Source organism: Protopterus annectens, chromosome 5.part0 (assembly GCF_019279795.1).
Source record: "Protopterus annectens isolate FY-2018-M chromosome 5.part0, PAN1.0, whole genome shotgun sequence".
Classification (NCBI taxonomy): Eukaryota; Metazoa; Chordata; order Ceratodontiformes; family Protopteridae; genus Protopterus; species Protopterus annectens.
The window spans coordinates 1288391428-1288412920 of NC_056735.1; positions in this window are offsets into that span (position 1 = coordinate 1288391428).

The window sequence follows — 21493 nt, forward strand, 5'->3', positions numbered from 1 at the left end:
AAATGTAGCTCATTTTTTGTATATACAGGAAAAACTAACAATTCATTACACATTTTTATATACATATATATATATATATATATATATATACACAAAATGAAAATGAAGTAAAATGTTTGATCATTTAGATATACTAACACGTTATTATTGTGTATATATAAGAGTACTATATATGCAAAAAAACATCTATCTCTCCAGAGCTTTAATATTAAGCAAACATTTAATGGAACACATATCATTGATGCCTGGGTAAGTGTAAGCATTAGTTTTCAATTGCCAAAGGAGTTCACGTTCTTGTAACTTTAAATACCATGGGCCCCCCCTGGGATATGAACAGAAAACTATGAGAATTATTATGCTGCACAAGTTAGATGTGTTTTACAAAATAACTGGGAATTTATCATGCAAGATAGGAAATTACATTCCTTATTAGGTTCCAAATTAAATATAGTATATAAAAGGGCCCTCTCTACAAAAAATCTACTGGAATTCCCACTTAAAACTTATAAAGCCAACAAGGGCATGTTCAAGTGTGGGAGATGTAGATATTGTAGGTTTATACAGATAGGTTCCACCTTTATTATTAGAGGCATTAAATATTATATTAATGGCAAATATAATTGTGAGAGCCAGGGGGTGGTGTACCTCGCAAAATGCAGAGAATGTCCGGTTTATTATTTTGGTAAAACAGAAAAATTATTAAAAAATAGAATTTATGAACATCTATATGCTATATCCAAGCAAAACCCATCGAATGCTTTAGCTAAGCATATTATAGATAATAATTCTCATATATCCCAATAATTGTATGCACTCTAATATATCTTTTCACTAGCAAATGTTACTCATTAATGTTTTATTTTGCAGTTGGCATATAACATAGATCGTGTAGAGCTGTTGTTTCAGTTTTATATTTACAAGCTATTCTTTCATAGCAATTCTTTTCTTAAGATTTGCAGGTTGGATGCATCCACATTCTCTGCTGAAGAACTACACCAGTTCAGCATACCTACAGTAAATTGTATATATTTTGCTACATTTCAAAATGGTGGGTGTTAATGTTTTATATTTTGGCAATATCATATGCTGACAACAGTTTTAGAACTATAATTATGCAATGTGCTTAATTATCTGAGTAACACAATTATGTTATGTGTAGCTTACATATATGGAAAAGCTAATAAATAAGTTAAAAAATGATAGCACATCTTGTACAGAATAAGGAAGATTGTGGGTGAATAAAAGGGATAGATGCATTATTCAATAAATGGTTAGTCATACAGAAAATGATGTCAGAAGGTGGAATGGAAGGTGGTATATATAGAACAGAATGGTGGCAGTGATTAAAGCTGACTGTATATGTGCACTAAGTAAAGAAGATTATTTAAATCTTTTGAATAAATATGTTTGTATCCAGAAAACTGAAGTTGTTTGCAGTAAAGAAGAAGGAATTAGACAGACATCTATAAAGAAAGCAAAATAATAAATAGAAAAAGAGAATAAACAAAAAACTGAGACAAAATGAAAAATAGGCAGTGTACCTATAATGGGAGGGGGGGAAACAATCTTGACTGCTTTTTGTTATAGCAGCATTAAGGAATCATTAAAGGCTACACATAAATGATTAAGAGTAGTTTCAGTACATCCATGAGTCATGCTAATAGTAACAAGAAAATGTAAGAAACTGAGAAAAGGAAAGAACAATGGACAGGAGTTAAATCCAAATGGAGGTATGAAGCAAGCAAGTCTTGGTAATTCTAACAAGAAACATTATGAAGCTAATAAAAATAATGGAAAGAAATACAAACAAGGGAATAAATTTAAATAGTGGTCTAAAGCAAGCAAAAGAAAATTAAGGGGGAAACAGTCAAACAAATAACTGAAATAATTCAGAGCTGAAAGAAATAGGGATCAACTGGCGGTATGGAATAAAATTCATAGTTAGGTAGAGGGCTATGTTGCAATTATGAAGATACAGCAGGGAAATCAAAGTCAGGTAACAGATTAAAAACAAAATCCCAGGAACTACAGAAAGAGTCACATAAAGGCTGAGGGGGAAAGATTACAAGGAAAATAGAAAGGTTATGGTATGAAAATGAAATAAGGGTAATTTCTAAAATTATTTTTGTAAAAGGAGGGAGTTCTGTTGGGTATATTAAGAAAGCCAGAGAAAGGCAGCCATGCAGAATGAGCAAATTAAAATAAAAGATAATTATTATGAAATTCATGCATGTCATTGGGAAATAGCAGAGATGTTAAAGGACATAAAAAAGGAGTTAAACAAATATGGTAGACAACTGCTAAGTTGGTACAAGGGGAAAAGAAGGAGTTTAAAATGGGAAATGGTAGAAAATAACTGAAACAGAGAATGAAAAGTGAAAAACTACATCAAATAACTGAGCCAGAGAGTGAGAAGGTAAACAAAACTATATCAGAGGGAGAAGTAAGCAATGTTGAAAAGAATTTAAAAAGTGGACATAACCATTGATAATTATACAACACAGTATTACAGTTTGTTTTAAAGGAAGTCTCAGAGTCATTCCTGGTGGTATGAAGGACGAACACTTCCCCATAGCTTCTCTAACTAGCCTGATTCAGATGGGTATCTTGAGACAGTGTAAGAATTATTTCATTCTGCCTGACAATCATCTCTTACTTAAAAAGCATAACACAGTGTGTGTGATAGATGTACATATATCACATCCTTTGGAGAAAAAAGTTTCACACACAGTGAACTCAGACACCAAAATTATAAGCATTACACTGTACATCACACCCCTCTAAGGCCATCACAATGCACATAATCCACCATATGCTGAGGTTCTAAAGATTAACATGCCTAAACCTCAAAACCTATAAAGCACAGACAGGCACAAAGCAGAAGGAGTCTCAAAGTCACAGATGCTGAGCACATAAAGCAGTCAACCCAACCCGGTATTTTTTTATAGGTTACTCCATTGTAAGGCATACAGATTTGTCTCTTACCAGGCTGAGCAAGGAAAAAGTGATGGCTATTTGCTTCTCTGGTGCTAGGATCCATCATATCATGAATGCATTCAAGTCCTTGAACAACAAATACTAGTAAGACTCTGTCATAATTCATGATGATGTGAATGATTTGAGCTGTACTTCCTGGACTGCATGAAGAAAGACATGATGGAGCACTGAGACTATGTATCCAAGGCAAGTATGAGTATAGCACTGAGCAGCATTCTACCTTCTCCAAGGATAATGCCACTATATGAGCAAAACGTCATTGACATCAATAACTGGCTGAGTTTTTTGTGCCATTAAATAGGAGTCCAATATTTGCCAGCATGGGAGGATATGATCAACAAACCATGCTGTTTGGTTGGCCTGCATCTGTCCACTCTAGGGTTTCATTTTTGGCAAAGACATTGACAACCCCCAAAGTGCCTTTTTCATGCAATACCAACCTGATAAAGCAACCAGTGTAGTGAAACAAGCAAAGGAAAATATGAAGGTGTTACTGTTCAATGCTAGGAGCCTAAATGGGAAACTCTACTCCTTGCAAGTCCTTCTCACCCTGGAGGACACTGACATCTGTGTAATGACTGAGATATGGTTTAAAATAGTAGAAAGCACTCCAGCTGTGCAGAGATATACCTCTTCCACACATTGAGGCCAGCTACTGAGCAAGAGTTAAAAAAGGATGCCGGTGTTTCAGTCTATATCCAGAAGAGACTTGCATCAAGGCTGGTAAAGCAGCACAATGCACTACAGATTCTACATGTCCAAATAACCATCAGAAAGGTCCTGAACCATACATTAGATAGCTATAGAACTTCCTCTATGATTCAAGAAAGCCACAGTGCCTATTTGCAGGAGCTAGAATCTCTCAGTATTAAAACCAGCACCATTTCCATAGGTAATCTAAACTATCAAATGATAGATAGGGAAACATACACCACCACTAGTGCACAAGCACAGGGATCCTGGACTTCACCAGTGCAAACGCCCAGGAACAATTAGTCAGAGCACCCACTAGGGGGATAACATCTTGGATCTTGCCTCTACTAATATGGGAACATTTTGAATCATCTTTTATGTATCTTGATTACTTGTTAAGTCTGACCATAATACAGTCTTTTTCGAAATAAAATTGAAACCAAAGATCCCTTCCACCCAATGTACCTCTGAAAATGTCTTTAAGACAAACTACTTAATGTCAAGTGATAGACTGACAAGCTTCAGATCCGCACCAAACCCAGTTAACTCAACTGAATACTCAGAAATGTACACCACCACACTATACCCATATATAAGGAGGTGCAGTGATGCAGCTGTACCCTTTATGAACAAGTGCAGGGCCAAACCCAGGAACAAAACCACATGGTGAACACATATTATCAACAAGCTTTACAATAAAAGGAAAAAACAATGACCAAAAGCAAGAAAAGCAATTACCAGAATGTTAGAGCCCTTGTCACAAAAATAAACAAACAACTCAAGAGCTAACAACATCCAGCAAAAAAAGTTTGAAGTTAAACGAGCTACCGAAAGACATTTCCAATGTATTTTTTTAGTAATGTTTGCAATCTCAAAAGCACAATGCAGCAATACACTGAAGTGATTGTGAACAATGTTAACTTTACCCCTGACTCACCTCCATCTGTCCATCAAGATGTAACTGAAACAGGCTCACCTCCAGTATCACACAAGACCAAGGGGGAATTCAATAAAGCCTACACAGAGTGATTTTTCATGCAGACAGAGTGGCAAGGATCTAACATGGAAACTGTCAGCCATGCGATCCAATAAACAGAGGAGAGGGGCGTGCACGAGCATGCAGATATGGAAATGTCCATGGCTTGCAAATCACCTCATAAGCAGGTGAAATTCATACAAATGAGGGTGTTTTGTGATCCAGGAAGCAGTTAGGTATCTGTGCAGATCCCGTGTTGGTGTCATAAGTGTACACTGAAAATAACTGTGTACAAAAATGTAAAAATTGAACAGGGGTACAAGCCTAATTAGAAGGTCAGAAATGTCATGAACATAATGAATATAATTGGCACAAACATACCTCTCAACCATACTGAATACCTCAGTATTTACCTCTTTTGAGGTGAAAATATTGGGGTGCCACAAATTCACGAGTGGCCCCTTTAATTTCTGAGTTTCCCAGTTTTTTTTTTTGATGTTCAAATTTTTGCTGATGTCATCGTGTGCAGGGCATGTGCGATGATATCAGCATTGTGAGCAGGCTGCCAGCCTGTCGGATACAAGTGGTATAAAATTGCATGATGTGCCATGCCCATATCTGTTTTTTCAAGCACTCAGATACTACTAAAAACATACTGTATGGAGACGTGCAGACTCTAAATTGTTCAGTTTTTGAAATGCAGTACTTATATAGGGCCAAAGAACAAGAGCCAGAAATGTAATGTTACGGAGTTTGGAGCTGCATTAAATAAACACTTCAGAAATGGCTAATTATTAGTCAGGTAAATGTCTGTTATGTTCATTTTTGCATAAGTTGAAATGTGAGTGAAATTTGAATAATATATGTATTTGTGTTTAATGTTGAGAGAAATTATTTTTAGGAAGGTTTTGGGTACAGTTTTTACCTTTAATGGCTAGTTTTGTGTGTGTTCATGTTCACTTCACAGTCTGTGAACATTGATTATAGAATATTTGCTGATAACTTTAGTGCAGTCTTGTTCACACTGGATGAATCGCAGTACACGTTCCATGCATAGGTGGTGGATTATAACTTAGCGAAGTGATGATGGTGTCTTTTCTTTCTGTTTCTGGGATACTGTATGGCTGTTGGTTATACCATAAAAGTATATTGTAATTTGTTACATATTATGCAGTGCTGCAAAGAAAACTGAAGACTCTTTTTGCCAAAGTGTTTGGGTCTCGGTTCTCTTTCTTTCAGAACTCTTCTAAGACCTGGGTCAGTTGTGGGGAAACGAGTGTTTAAAGTGGACAAGAAAAGCTAGACTGCTAGCAATATTCCATCCAACTGATATTCATTGTGAACACTCTTTTACTGAATGTACTGAGAAATCGGTGCTTGTTTTAATAACTGAAACAGTTACAGTGTAAGTACAGTTCTTGCATGATTATGTTAATTGCTCTTGGGAGCAGAATAAAGAGAAATGTTTTCCACTGTACGCAAACATTTGCTTATTTTGTAAAATATGTGTATTAATTATTTTCAGGGTTCTCTTCACTGTATACTGTACACATACCCGTCAAGCTAAAAAGTTATATGCATTAAAAATAAATGGCACTAGCAAGCCCAGCATAAAGGAGCTTATAGAGCACTTTTAATTTACAGTGTGATGTCTCCAAGTACTGCACATAGCCCATTTAACAACGTTTATGGGGTCATTGTATAGCTCTAGTTAACAATGTATATGCCTATGAAAAGTTATAATGTGTAAATCTTGTTTAGTAAGATTATATCTGTGAGGAAAGCATATTGTAGTCTTTAGGTCGCAGTAGTTTTAGAGATGTATTCATGCTTGTTACACGTGTACTACTACTAACGTGCTTATTTTTGTGGATTAAGTGAACAACATTTATTGTTCTATACAGTGTTAGGATGAACTATTGACTCTACTGTGCTTGTAATAGTTCTGGATTAGCTTTTTCTCTCTGTCTCTCCTTTTCTCTCTCTTCCAGGAGATAGTGGCATTTCCAAACCACTGTACTGTTGTTAGAAGTGGTGGAATGTAAAACTGCAGGTCAGTGTGAGAAATGACCTCCGATGTTTAACTAACATATCTAGCTTTGTTTTTTGCTTGCTGACAATTACCTGTCACTAATGTGTGCGCGCGTGTGTGTGTGTGTGTGTGTGTGTGTGTGTGTGTGTGTGTGTGTGTGTGTGTGTGTGTGTGTGTGTGTGCGGCATGTGTGTGTGTGTGTGTGTGTGTGTGTGTGTGTGTGTGTGTGTGTGTGTGTGTGTGTGTGTATGTGTGTGTGTATACATGTACATACATATATACAGAGATAGAGAGTTACAGTTCTTTGTGGGGAGGGGGCATGATAGCTAGGTGATGAAAACAGTGGCTCCTGGAAAGGCAGGTTTCTTTTCTCCTTTTCCTTTGGAATAATAAGAGCTTAGTTAATTTATGTTTTTGTGTTTTGTGAAAGTAGAGCTGCAAGATACCTCAATGTCAGAAGGGAAAGAGACACTAATCATAAGATTAGAGGAGATTACTAGGTTAATGGCCCTGGGGCCCTTATAAGTCTAGCCAAGAGTTTATCCCCAAAACAGAAACCTCAATCATCACCTGTCACCCCTGTAAATGAGGGACACAGGTTGAACCTCTGGTTTACATTGGCAAAATAAAACTTTGCTGAGATAGTCTGTTTAAGCCGAGTGATTGCTTTCAGAAAGGGTTATTACCTTTTATATGATGTCACTTTAATACTGAAATGTATTCTAGTAAAGGTGAATTTATTTTCTTTGTGGTATTTGTAGGCTGTTTCACTACTCTGTGTTAGTGATTCAAGAGCTTGCTACAGCTGTATGAAGATGCCTATTTATAATGACAATCCTATCTGACAAGCATCAAGGTTCATTACCCTTATAAAAAGTTGGGCAAGCGCATATTCTTAATTTGTTTCTGCAAGCATCCTATAAGGTAATATTTCAATTGACAGGTTTACAGCCTCCTGAGAAATGCATTGTTTCAGTAATTGGAAACATGCTGAATAAAAAATAGCTACATTAATTTACATAAGAATCATAGAAGTGAAAGTGAAATATTAGCTCTCATCTGGGACTTTAACTCAAGACTTCCAGCCTACCATGCTGGCATCACTGCTGCTGGACCAACACAAGCTTCTGGGCAGCTTTGTGTTTAGTTTTCCTTTAAGAACTTTCTTCTTACAGCTAATATTGTCGTTTCACTTGTGTGTGTGTGTAAGCATAGGGCTTTCTCTGTATTTATACATGTGTGTCTTGTAATTTTGCTTTCATAGGTCTGTACTACTCTGTTGACCATGGAGGATATTCAGAAGCCTAGACATGCATTCCCATGAGGTTGTTTTATTTTTTCCCTTGTAATTTGCTATTTTATCATTAACCTGAATATGCAAGCAAAGGAATACAGTTCCACGATCAGTGTTAAGAATTATGTTTTCTTCCTCTGCTAGATCATTCCAATAAATATTACAAGTACTGTATTTATGCCATTTATTATGCTTAGATATTCTTATGTTTTATATTTAACATCTAAGGTTTACATTTCTGAATCATTATCTTTTTCCTTATTTTGTATTTTATGATCATATTTTGGTTGTCTGTTCTTCAGTTTACTTTTAAAAGTTGGTATCCCAGAATTCCATTGGATTGGGCAGGGTCATATAATTATGTATGCAAACTATATGTTAATCAGCGTACAGATTTGTACCTATTTTTCATGGGCCTTTGTCCATATTTTTGTTGTTTCCAGGTTGAGATGTATGGGCACAAATATGTGCAAAACTATGCCATGTGAGTCCAAAGGCTAATGCAATATAATATAAAATAATATTTTTGTTTAATACCCATATTACATTTGTGAGACATGCAGCAACATGCAAACATGCCATTATGCAAAAAAAATATTAAAATGTTTAAAAACTGAAAATAAGATGTATGTGAGAATAATGTATTATAGTGCCCTGCATATAGTATGTACAAAGGTAGATGTCAGGGGTTACTAAGGAGGCAGGCCCTGGAATAGTGAAGTATCCAGGTTATGTGCAAGGCTCTATATGCAAATGAGCTGGGGTTACTGAATAGCAAAAATGGGCCACTGTGTCCACAGATAAAACCTGTGTAGCCCCAGAACAGTGTTGGTTTCAGTAGAACAGGTAGCTGACATAAAAAGGGTGTGTGTCACCAAAAGTGTAAGTGGATTGGAGCTCTGCAGAGCCTGTTTGTGTGCCGCTCAGCTCATCTAAGCAGGGCTGTATGTCTAGTGCTGCTAAGCTTTGTTTAGCTGTGGGGTGCATGTTTTAGCTGGTTTAAGCTATGCTGAGTGTGCCTATGCATACTGTGGTGTCTAGACTGCTGAGCAGTGTTTATACTTGTGGAGTGGGTTTCCCCACTGTGCAGCAGTGCTTAGCAGGGAAGGCATTTAAAAAAAAAAAAAAGAAAGAAATAGCCTAGGAAAGTCAATCATGTCTAAATGACTGATAAGCCATATTCCACTAACACTGGACCATTCAAACCCCTTAGTGATATACCTGGCAGGTGGAATGCATCATATTCAGCCAATCACATAGGCTGCATCTGCAGCACACCACTATAAAGTATGCATACACCCTACAATCTGATTTCTCAGCCGTACTCTGCACCATTGGAGTACAGACTTGGGAATTTTGACTGACAGAATGCTAGGGGGGCTGCTGTTGCTCTGCTACATCTGTATGTGCTAGAGGCTGAGGTCTGTGCTGATGCTGGTGCTGACAATAGGCCCAGACTGAGAAGGAGAAGAGTGCTTAGGCCCAGGGTAACCTTCCAGGAGCTACATGAGCTGGAGATTGTAGAGCGCTGCAGGGTGGACAGGGACGGGGACATACTACAAGAACTAACCCATATCCAGCAGAGGGGAACCCATCCCAGTGGAAACAAAGGTATGTGTAGCTTTTAGAATACTAGCTAAAGGTACTTTTCAAAGACGAACTGGGGACATGATGGGGTCTCACAGGCATCTGCATCCAAGGTACTCCACCAGTTCCTGGCTACCATGCAAACACATGCCAGTGAGCACATTTATTTACCCCACACTCCTGAGGAGAAGGCCAGCAGTATGCATCTCTTCCACCATGTAGCGGACCACCCTGAGGTACTGAGTGCCATAGGCTGCACTCATATACACATCAAAGCACTGCCCAGTGAGGAGGGTACAGTCTACATCAACCACAAGGATTATCACTCCATCAATTGCCAGGTTATGAGCAATGCCCAGGGCATTATCATGAGTGTGTGTGCTGGCAGCCCTGGCAGTTATCATAACTCCCATATCTGGCATGCATCACAGATGTACCAGATGTTTGACAGGAGGGACATCCCATATGGCCATCTGCTGGGGGATTCTGGCTACACACTGGGACCATGGATGATGACACTCATCAGAAATGCACACACAACTACCAGGGAATGCCATAATGAGACACATGCACAAACTATGAACATCATAGAGCATGTGTTTGGGCTGCTGAAGTCATGGTTCCACTGCCTCAATATATCTGGTGGAGCCCTGCAATACTCTTCAGCCACATGTGCACAGATGCTTACAGTATGTACCATGCTACACTATATGATCCTGAGGAAACAGCTGCAGCAGGATCATCAGAGGCAAGGGACACACAGTCCCCCTACCAGTGCCAAGGTCCCCACAGCCAAAGCCACTGGGGGACTTGGATGTTGAATCTCCTGAGCCTGTCCCTGTAGGCAGATGTAGGCATGCCCAGTATGCCCGGGTGTTGGCAAAGAGGCAACACATAGCACATGCACTGACAACCTAGGGTCCTAGAGACTGACTCCTCACTTAGACTCACATGCATAGCAAAAAAGATGCCACACCACACAACCTGTACCTTACCATGTATTGGCTGTGTATTGTGTGCCTCAGACACTGTTATCTCAACTGCTGTAGTCACAAGGTAAGTCACTTTTCTTTACAAAAATGTAAGGGGTACTAGACTATTGTAGCATATGTATGGACCTGCTGCATGTATGCAAGGGAATAGAGTGGGCTACTGGGCTACCTACAGATAACTAACAGCTATGTGGGACAACAGGTACTCTCTGTCTGTAGGAGTCACACAGACTGAAAAATACATCACTATCTGTTACTGCAAGAAAGATGGACAATGCTGGCGAGAATGAAGGGACAGGGGCCACAGCTATGGACATTATACATGCACTGAGTAACCTAGAAGATGGCTAGTATAACAGCAGGTTGTAACAAGTCAGAGTAGCAGCAGGATGTGTAGCACATTACATAACTTTGTCAGTACCTACAACAAGTCTGTGGGCACCTTGTAGTTGTATATTACCAAAACAGCACAACTGTCTGAGGAGCAGAGCAGACATATAGGGCAGAATGCCAGACATCTTGCAAAACATGTACAGTCAAAGGTGAGATGTCTGTAACCCTATGTGAGGTGTTACAGCGTGTACTCCAGTCACACAGCATGTCTACAACTACTTATGGCAGGGAATATTGACAAAGCCATGAACAGGAGTGGGACAAAGGCCCCACATATAAGGAGAAGGATCAACTAGTGACCACATAAATGTAGACTGTGAAGAGAATAGCATGTCATCCAGTAGCATGGATTCCTTGCTGTGGATGTAGTCAGTAAATCAACTGTCTGTCATCAGTTTCTAACAGCACAAAAACCACCAAAACCGTAGACCAGTGACACCAAAAAGTTTAAAACTTTACTTTACTGAATAAATAACTTAAGCGCTTTTCATCAGGCCAAATACCTGACTTCTTCTTCATTTCCATTGGAAATGTGTGAATACTCTGAAGAAGTCAGGTATTTGGCCTGACGAAAAGCGCTTAAGTTATTTATTCAGTAAAGTAAAGTTTTAAACTTTTTGGTGTCACTGGTCTACGGTTTTGGTGGTTTTTGTGCTGTTTGGAGCTGTTTGCCGTTTCTTTCATCAGTTTCTAACATCAGTCTATAATTATTTGCCACTGATATACCAAAAAATCACAATGTTTGTTTCTTTCTTTCGGCTTTTCCCGGTTAGGGGTCGCCACAGCGGAACTCCGGTCCGCTAATGATTGGCAGTAGATTTTGATGTGCTGGCTTGCCAGGCCTAACGCACAGCCTTCAACGAAGGAAGGCCCATTCACGCATGTCACCACACAGAAGATGCTCTAACTGAGAATCGAACGGGCAACGTCTAACTGTGAGGCGACAACGCTACCACAGCACCACCACCGCAGTACCAAAAAATCACAATGCTATGTAGAATGTACCAGACATATGATGCATAACTCTGTACAGTTGATTACAATCTGTATACACCGTAGATATGACTCAGATATTATGTCCAGCACACAGCCGGGTAATCCCTAGGACATAATATCATGGAGGTGCTAGACGGTCGAATCTGGTGCAGCAGCCAATTGACTGTAGCACACAAATTCCTGGACTGGAGTACAGGTAGGTTTGTCCTGGAGTCACCTTGTAAGTACTGATGGTCACACTGCACATGATCCCACACTTAGCTAATTTCTGCTCATGGCTGATGGCTCATATGCCTAAAGTACTGAGATGTGAATATATAACTGTGCATACAAACAGGTATGCATATGTATCTGTCTCTCCCTATCCCCCTCAGACATGATTACCCTTATCTATCAGTATGTGGCACATATATATATATATATATATATATATATATATATATATATATATATGTATATGTATATATCTATCTATATATATATATATATATATATATCTATATGTATATATATACACACACACACACACACACACACACACACACACACATATAAATATATATATATATATATATATATATATATATATATATATAGTGTGTGTGTGTGTGTGTAGCTATATATATATATATATATATATATATATATCTATATATATAGGTATATATATATATATATATATGTATCTATCTATATATATAGGTATATATATATATATATATATATATATATATATAATATGCACACACACACACACACACACACACACACACACACACATATATATATATATATATATATATATATATATATATAGTGTGTGTGTGTGTGTGTTTGTAGCTATTATATATATATATATATATATATATATATATATATATATATATATATATATAATATGCACACACACACACACACACACACACACACACACACACACACACACACACACACGCGCACACACACACACACACACACATATATATATATATATATATATATATATATATATATATATGTGTGTGTGTGTGTGTGTGTGTGTGTGTGTGTAGCTATAGCTACATAAAAGTGTAGACTGATGTAGTGCTGCAGCCACTTGTATACCAAATATAACCAGTGTCTCATGCAAGTAGTACTGTGAGCTTTAGTGTGAATTAGCAGGCCACCAGGGGTTCTAATCTCACATCATAGGTTCATAAGTTCATAGGTAGATACTAGGCTATCGGCCCTAGGGCCTATACAAGCCTAGCCAAAAATGTACCCTGGCTTTCGCCACCCAAGAAAATTATTTTCCTGTGCCCCTGTCAAGCAGAACCACAGAAGTAATCCCCGGGGTGAATTTCCAATTACCCATCCAATCATCAAGATTTTTCTTGAAGAGTGCTAATGAGGAGCTCTGTTTGATATAGACAGGGAGTCTGTTCCAGAGTATGGGAAATCTCTAGGACAGGAATCTATCCCTCCAGCATGTTCTGTTTATTGTGGTGACAAGATATAGGTCCCTGGAGCGTGTAGCTCAGAGGGATTGGGATTTCTTTAAGTGGAGCATGTCCAACAGCTCTGGGTTGACATAGCTTTGTATGTTAGGCAGAGATCACCTCTGAGTAGGCGATATACGACGGAGTAAAGCTGGAGTTTTTTGAGTCGGTCTGTGTAGGGCATCTCTTTGTGAGGTATTTCTGTGGCCTTTCCAGTTGTTGTACTCTATAATGGGTCTAATGAGTGATGAGTACAGGGGAACAAAAACCTCTTTTTTTCTGGATGAGAAACCTTTTATGATGAAGTGTGCCATGTAGAAGGATTTAATGACCACTGTGGCGATGTGATTATCAAAGGAGAGACTACTGTCCACCTGTGTCCCAAGGTCTCTTATCACAATTTCGGTGTTAAGTAGACTACTGCCTATGTTTTAGTTCATGGGTACAGAGTTTTTACCAAAGGGGATGACAATGCACTTTTTGGCATTGAGCTTGAGACCATGGCTTTGACACCAGGCATCTGTCTCAGTGAGGCCCTTTTGTAGGATGTCCACATTGTTAGGAGTTTCAATTATGGCTCCTAGTTTGCAGTCATCTGCGAATTTAGTTAGCCAAAGACCTTCTGTGTTAGCCTGTACTTCAGAGAAGTAGATACCAAACAGGAGAGGACTTAGGACTGAACCCTGTGGTACTCCACTTGTCATTGGTCTGAAGTCTAATTTGGAGTCTGCTACTTTCACAGTGTGGGTTCTGTCACTAAGTCAGTTGACAACCCATCTTATGACATAGGGATTTATACCTAGTTTAGTGACTTTATCTATAATTCCAGAGTGGGGGATGGTGTTGAATGCCTTGGCGAGATCTTGATAGGCTGTGTGAACCACCTTACCCTCATCTATGGCTTTGGTGACTGCTTCAAAGAAGTCTATCAGGTTTAGGCGACATGATCTGCATTTTACAAACCCGTACTGTGTGGGGTCCAGAGTTTGGAGATCTCCAATGTCTTTGTTTATGAATTTTATGATGATATGTTCCATGGCCTTGCAGACCAGGCTCATCAGGCTAATGGGGTGGTAGTTCCCGGGGTCTGTTGTGGCCCCCCCCCTTTGTGGGATAACCATCGTGGTGCGCCATTCAAGGCGCACAAAGCCTGAGGTGAGGCTGTGATTGAACATGGTACTTAGGTGGGGTGCCAGTTCATTCTGTAGTTCATGTAGAAGGCAGCCTGGGATGTTTTCAGGTCCCATGGATGCTGTGTTCTTAGCTTGGGAGAGTGAGGTTTTTACCTGTGCAGCCATGATTACAGGAACTTTGCATTCTTCCGGTATAAAGATGGTCCCTTTAGGTGGTGAGAGGGGGGTAAAGTTAGCACTGAACCTATCTGCCAGGATATTGGTAATATCAGTTGGTTCTGTATATTTAGTGTCATTGTGCTGTAACTCAGAGCAGATCTGAGTGTTGCCATTGAGATTATTGACATAGCTATAGAATGCTTTGTGGTTGTTTTTAGAATCAGTGGTGATTTTGTTTTCATAACTAGCTTTGGAGGATTTTATGAGGGATCTCATCTTCTTACTGAGGCTGACCAGGGAGTTCCTCCAATCGTAGGGTTTTACTCTTTTTTGAAACAGTTTCTTTCTTCTGTTGTAGAGTTTGTTTATGGCAGAAGACCACCAGATTGGCTTCCTTTTTTTGGAGGATAGCATCTTGGTTCTTTTAGGGATAGCACGATCCATGCACTCGTGTAAGTGCTTATAAAGTGCATTTGTGTAGGATTCAGCAGTCGTACCTCTATTGTCCATCTGCATGGGTGTCGTGAAGTTTGCCACTTCTGTCTTAAGAAGAGTGAAGTTGGCTTTGGAGAAATTTTTTATGGTTGTTTTCCTAATTGGGGGGGGGGGGGCAGGATGTGGATGTCTAGGGTGATTAGCTTGTGGTTGATCTGACCAACGAGAAGCTGACCTCTGGTGTGGAACACCGGTCACCCATGTTGGTGATGGTCAGGTCTAGGATATTGTTGCCCAAGGTGGGGGTGTGGATAAGTTGATCCAAGGCGTTGGAATTGATGAATTCCAGAAAATGTTGAGCAAAAGAGTTGGTACACCAGTAGTTTTCCCAGTTAATGGTGGGGTAGTTGAACTCACCCATTATTAGGGTGTTGGGTTGTACCTTAATATTTTCCAGTGTATCAAGAAAAGAGGAGTGGGAATCCTGGGGCATGGTGGGAGGTCTGTAGCAAGCTATGATCTGGATTGCGGTTTTGCCCAGCGTTAGTTGAATTTGGATACTCTCGGATGCTCTATGCTGGGCAACTAGCTTGGAGGTGTGGATATCCTTAATGAATATAGACACTCCTCCACCTTTAGTGTTTCAGTCCGGGTTTGGTGGCCGAAAGGTGTGGTATGAATTATAGCCTGGTAATGCAGGGGTGCTCTCTGGAGCTTTGAACTAGGTCTCTGTCACTGCACAGATGTCGATGTTCTCCATTTTAAGGAGTGCCTCGAGTGAGTGCATTTTGAGGTTTAGACTTCTAGCATTGAGTAGCATTACCCTCAGATTTTATTTATTTTTATTTTATTTATTTTACATTTGTTAACCAGGGTAGTCTAACTGGATATATTTCCATTTTCAGTATAGCCCCGGGGAGAAAACTCCAAACATAGCACAAAATATCATATACAGATATATAACAAATAAAGTAGGAGGAAATTAGAATACAAAAAGGAGTCTAGAAGAAGTACTAATACTAAGAAGGATGAGTATATAGGATAATATAAGTCATCTTACAACATGATATATGAGGTACTTTACAGTTCATTGATAGATTAAATAAATACTGGAAGTTATATTAATCTTACTAGTAACAGTTACTGCATACAGAGGGGTACACAGAGTGAAATGTTGTATCCAGAGGCAGTGTGAAGATAGAAGTAGGGAAAGGTTGAAGATTAGTCAGGGTTACTGCAAGGACATAACCAGTGAGTTTTTAGGTGTCATTTGAGCTTTTGCTTAAAGAGTGACAGTGAATGTAGTAGAGTTAGATCTATTGGTAGAAGGTTCCAGTTTTTTCCAGCAGTATTGGAGAAAAGGGAGTCACCTGCCACGTTATTTGACTTGCTTATGCTAGCAAGCAGTTTGCTAGAAGAGCGTAGGGAATTAAGATTATTATAGAGGGTAATGAGGTTAGAGAGTATAGGAGTATTTTTTGGTTGGTAAAAGACCTTATGTGTAATGGTAAGTTGGGAAAAAATCAGAATGTTATGAAGTTCAAGCCAATCTAGCTGCTTTAGATTCTGACAGTGGTGAGTTTGAAATACATTACCAGTGGCAAATCTGGCAATATTGTTGTAGGAGCTTGCTAGTTTGAGAAGATTATTTTTTTTTTAGGTTAGCGTAAATAGATGAGGTGTAAAGAAGAGTTGAGATTAAATGAGAGTGGGCAATAGTGGTTCTAGTTGTTGGAGTTAAGAAGGGTTTGATTCTATATAAGGAGCCCATTTTTCTGTTTACTGTTTGTATGGTGTTATTTATATGGCTACTGAAGTTAAGGTTATTGTTGATTGTGACTCCTGACAGTTTGGTGGTAGAGAAAGGGAATATAAGGGTGTCGTTGTTGGATTTGACTGAGAAGTCTTTAGGAGAGGACCTACTGGTAGGTGTAAAGAGTAGGAGCTTAGTTTTTTTAGCATTCAAAAGGAGGCAGCGTTTCAAGAACCAAACTTCTATTGAGTTGAATACTTTCTGAGTTAGTGAATGTAGTTCATAAATGGCGTTGGCAGAACATATAAGCGTGGAATCATCGGCATATTGTATACAGGTGGCTTAAGGGATTGCTACATGAAGGTCATTGATGAATAATGAAAAAAGAAGAGGTCCTAAAATGGTGCCCTGAGGGACTCCAGGGGTGACTGGCAGGTGGGATGATAGTTTGTTTTCCCAGAGAACTGCCTGTTGCCTATTGTTGAGGTAGGACTTAAACCATCGTATAGCTAGGGTATCCAGAGAAAGAGATTCAAGAGCATTTATAAGCAGGGGATGGTTTACCATATCAAAAGCCTTTGAAAGGCCAATGAAGAGAGCAGAAGAGAGGATGTTGTTATTACGGTTCTTATTAATGGAGTCAGTGAAAGATAGGAGAGCAGTGGTGGTACTATGAAATGGCCTAAAGCCATGCTGGCAGTTAGCCAGTATGTTGTGTTTATTTAAGTGGTCTAATAGCTGGTGGTGAATGCATTTTTCCATGACTAAGGGTGATAGTAGAGCTATCAGCCTACAGTTAGAGTAGTCATTAGATTTACCACCTTTATGTAGGGGGATAATGTGGGAGATTTTCCAGATGTCTGGGATGATTCCCTCATTAATGGTTCTGTTTATCAGGATGGATATAGGAAAGGCAATAACTTTGGCTGCTTTTTGCAAATATTCAGAAGGTAAATGGTCAGCTGTAGGAGTACAAGGCTTAAGTTTTAGTATGATTTTGTAGATGAGAGTGGTAGAGATAGGCTGAAATTGGAATGTTGGTAAAGATCCAGGTATAGAGGTTGGGGGCCTTGTGTTGTCAGTGGAAAGCTGTTTGGCTAGAGATTGTATGGTCTTTGTGAAGTAGGTGTTGAAGTTGTTGGCCATTTGATGTGGGGTATTATGATCAGCATATTGAGGGGATGGTGTGCTAGAGTGGTCAGGGTGAAGGAGTCTATTTAAGCTAGTCCAAAATTTCTGTGGATTCTTTTGGTGTGTTTGCTGTAGTTTACAATAGTAGTTCTTTTTGTCAGTATGTATAGCTTTTTTGTTATATTTCTTAACTGTCTGAAAGTTTGTTGTTCAGGGGAAGTTCTGTTAGCGCTCCACTTAGCCCATGATTTGTTCCTAAGTAGAATTTTCTGTCTGGTTTCTTTTGAAAGCCAGGGGGCTGGTTTGGATTTCATTCTATTAGATCATTTAGATGTGTGCTCATCAAAGATTGCTAGAAATTTAGAGTTAAAATATTTAACAGCCTCATCAAGTGGGAGAATTTTTAGACGTTTCCAGTCACAGGCATTTAGTTCATTTTGGAATAGTATAGGGTTAAAGTGTTTCTTGGTTCATGAGATCCTATAAGTAGGGGTGTTAGAAATATCATTCTTTTGTCTTATAATGTAAGTTAGAGTATGATCACTTAGATCATCTGGTAATGTTCCTACATTGTAAGTTTGTGGATGTTTATTAATAAGTATCCAATCTAAGGTGCTCTCTTTTTTGGTTGGTTTGTTAATTCTGGTTGTTGAGGTGATAGTTTGAATAAAGCCATAAAGATTAATATGTGAGGAAGGATTTTTAGCATTGACAGTTTTCCAGTCAGTGTTAAAGTCACCTAGTATTATTGTTTCTTGTGGGTAAGTTGAGGATACCCAGCTAAGAATATCTTCTATTATATTGCTGTTATTGCCGGGGGGTAGGTAGATACAGATGACATAAAGGGATTTGTTAGGGTTGATTTGAAGTCTGGAGATGAGGACTTCAGCCTTACTGTCCAGAGGTGGGTTATAAGTTATAGAGGAGATTTGTAGGCCATTTTTATATAGGAGTGATACTCCCCCACCCTTACGTTTTAAGTGGTCTTGTCTCAATATGTTATAGCCTGGGGGATAATTTCATTATCCTTAGTTCCAGGTTTTAACCAAGTTTCTGTAAGGCAGAAGATGTCAAAGGAGTGAATATCAAGGAGGGCATGGAGATGGGCAACTTTGTTGTTAATACTGCGGATATTGAGATGTCCTATTAGCAAAGAGTTGGAGAGTTTGGTGTGGGTTGGAAGGTTTGAGGTTGTGGTGCAGTGAATATTTACTGTAGAGGCATTGCTTGAGCCAGGATTAGGGTGGATGTCCCCATTCTGTAAGGTGGGGTTCTTTAGCCTAGATACTGGTTGTATGAATAGCTAGTTTGAAGTTTCACTTTTCTTACTAAGAGGTTATTGTACTTAATATGTGTGTGTTGATGGAATTGAGTTAGCAGATAGCAGGGAGTGGAGATGATGTTTATGTGAATATGGGAGAGGGAGATATCATGAATGGTTGTTTGTTTTGGAGAGTAGTTATAACCAGACTTTTCAAAACAGGTTAGGAGATAGGCAGAGGTGAGGGCAGGTAAAAATGTGGATACGAGTATTAAGTTGATTAGGATAACTTTCATTGTAGTTTGCATTTTGTTATGAATATCTGTACAAATACAGTGGAGGTAGACTGGGATAAGATAATAAAGAACTAGTAAGTGTGGGAGAGACTTTAAGGAGAGGGAAGAGTAGTGCTATAAGGTATGGAAAGGCACTTTAAGTAGAGATACTTGAGAGAGTTAGAAGAGGAGGGTGTAGCTAAGTGGAGTAAGTGGTTGGAGCAATTGATTGGTTGGATGAGTGAGAGGGTGTGGTTTAGTAATTGTAAGTGTTGAACCACTGTGGGTGGGAGGGATTTGGGGTAGGGTAGTGGAGTGGAGTGAGCCCGCAGGGCGAACGGAGCGGGTTCAGACTAGAAGACAGATTTTGAGGGAAAATAATCAGTAATTTGGGAAGTAGGTCCAAAGTAAGGTATCTAGGAGGTTAGAGACTAAAATAGCAGAGGGAAAGGAGAGCGGACTAATGGTTGATTCAGAGGCAAAGAAATAGGTTCAGGAGTAACAGAGGTAAGAGGGAGACAAAATAAGGTTTAAAGGCTGAAATATAGGAGCAAAGTAATTGATGGGTATTAAGGTAGTACTACTGCCCTCTAATGGTCATTCCAGGTAATGTAAGTAGAGTCTACCCAAAGGGGTTTTAGAGAGATTAGGGGATGGCAGTGGTGAGAAGAATAAAATATAATTTACATGCGGGGGGGGGTTAGGAGAGAGGCTAAGGAGGGTATAGGGAATGTGACTATAAGAGACAATATGGGGGGTTAACTCTGGTAGGCAGGATGTAATATAATAAGAGACTATGGCTGCTGGTAGTCCTGCAGGGAGCATTCACTTAAACAAAATAAGACAGGAGTTTGTTGCAGTTAAGATGGTAGGAGTATTTTGTACATACTTCCAAATAACTATTCCTGCTTCTCAAGACAGTACAACATAGGGAAGACAAGAGTCTTTCCAATCTCAGGAGTAGGTATCAGACACTTTACAGAAGTCAGGATTATCTCTGGGCCTCAGGTAGATAGCAGGACACTGAAGCTGGCGGGTATGCACTGGCAGGAGAGTTGCAAATTCCAAATAGCTATTCCTGCTTCTCAAGGCAGCACAACATAGGGAAGACAAGACTCTTTCCAATCTCAGGAGTAGGTATCAGACACTTTACAGAAGTCAGGATTATCTCTGGGCCTCAGGTAGATAGCAGGACACTGAAGCTGGGGGGTATGCACTGGCAGGATGGTTGCACATTCCAAATAACTATTCCTGCTTCTCAAGGCAGTACAACATAAGGAAGACAAGACTCTTTCCAATCTCAGGAGTAGGTATCAGACACTTTACAGAAGTCAGGATTATCTCTGGGCCCAGTGGCGGCTGGTGACTTCAAATCACAGGGGGGCTGCAGGAGACAGCTGAATGGGTGGGATTAAGGGGAGGGGGTGTGGTCAACCAGAAAGGGGAGGAGCTATGCACAAAACCACAAAAAACTAACTTTAATTAAATACGCTGCCCTGGGTGGCAAAGCATCATTATGAAAGTCCAATCAAGACAAAAATAAGTGTAGAAGAATAAAAATATTTCAATGCATTGGCTGCATGACAGCTTACTTAATATCTAGATGGAAACAAAAGGTTGTGAGGCATGAAAAAATAAATTACTTTTTAAATACATTACTGGAATGCCAGTCAAAATCAAGTATAAAATATACCAGAAGCACTCAACTCAAACCACTTCTCCTTGCACTGCAGTCCTAATTATAATATATTCAGCTTTATTAAAGTACCAAGTAACATGCTGAAAGTAGAAATCTATGTGATGCCCCACTTGTAAAAATGTTTCTTATCCAAAAAGACCTGCTGCCTGACAACTTGTTTCATGGGGAAAACATGATAAAAGTAAAAAATGAAAAGCAAACAAGAAACA